The sequence below is a fragment of the Venturia canescens genome, chromosome 8 (assembly GCF_019457755.1).
Source record: "Venturia canescens isolate UGA chromosome 8, ASM1945775v1, whole genome shotgun sequence".
Taxonomy (NCBI): Eukaryota; Metazoa; Arthropoda; class Insecta; order Hymenoptera; family Ichneumonidae; genus Venturia; species Venturia canescens.
This window is the reverse complement of record NC_057428.1, coordinates 10,718,061-10,719,443: the sequence shown is the minus strand read 5'-3', so window position 1 is coordinate 10,719,443 and position 1,383 is coordinate 10,718,061.

Sequence of the window (1,383 nt, the reverse complement as noted above, 5' to 3'; positions counted from 1 at the left end):
CCATTTTTCATGTTATTCGATCCACGAATCCAAACACCGAACACCATTGAATCGGTCGATCAAGTTTTTCGAAAAAACGATCTAGAAGTTCAATTGATAATCGACTGGACAGTTCAGTGGGTTTTTCCCTATTTCTAAGTGGTCAAGTACTGAGAAAAAAATGCTTTGAATAAAGGCCATGGGAGCTGGACGAAAATACAGTGGATTGAACTCGTTTTTTTAAATAGCAAATAATTCTGTTCATTCAAGCAAAAAAACAGTTGAATCGACCATATTTTCGTCCAATTTAACGGGACCTTGTTCGCTGCTAACTAGGCCAGGAAACGAAGCTACAAAATCATCGGATTTTAACAAAAGTAGTAACAGGTAAGAGCGAGTGCCATCACACGCGGAAAGATCCTCTGATGTTATGTTTATAGTTTTGGACACGAGATTCTGAGTGCCTTGTTTATTATTACAAATTAGTGAAAAAACGCACTTTTTATTTCCTCATTGAGGAAGCCATGTGATGATGAGAATCTTTTTTTTCCAGTTTTCAATGTCAATGTGCTCAAAATGTCCCAAAACATCGAAAAATCATATCTAGAAAAAATGTCCCGATGTGTGTGTGCGCGTGTGTGTGTGTGTGTGTGTGTGTGTGTGTGTGTGTTTTTTGGCACTGCAAAATTAAAACGCTTATAACTCGAAAACGGTTTGAGATACAGGGCTACCCTTTTGCACATCATTCTCTGATAATTTTGTCAGAATTTGTAAAAAATTACGAATCCTACGACGTTTTGAAATTTTCAAAAAAAGGATGTCGACGCTCTAACTTTCGAAAATTTTAAGATTTATTAATAATTTTTTTTTTATAAATAGACTATTACAATAGGAAGGTTGGTATTGAATTTGGGGAATATCGATTGAGCGGTTTAAATTTTATGATTTTTTAAATTTCACGAAAATATGAGTTTTTCAAAAAATCGTCTAACCGCTTCAATTTTTGGAAATTTTGTAAGATATCGTGTATAAAAGTCTGTACTTCCTCTATACTTTCCAGCAAAGTTGTCGGAATCATTTAATTTCAATGTAAATAGAGAAACGATGAAAATTGAAAATTGCATACTGTTTTTTCTGATGGCTCGTCATTCAGTTTTTTTTTATGAATTTAAACAAAGAAATAAATTTATGTTCGGAAAAGAAGGTAGAGAAAATACATTATTTCCTTGTGTACGAAAAAAATTCTGAAAATTAAAATTTGCAAATTGCTTTTTCAAGATCGTCAAGATGCACGATGCTCAAAGCTTCCTCTATGAGGAAGCCAAAATACAAAATATAGCACCATCTTGAGGAAGCAATTTGCAGCATTTTTTTAGTTTACCGCTTAAAAAACGAAAACCAATG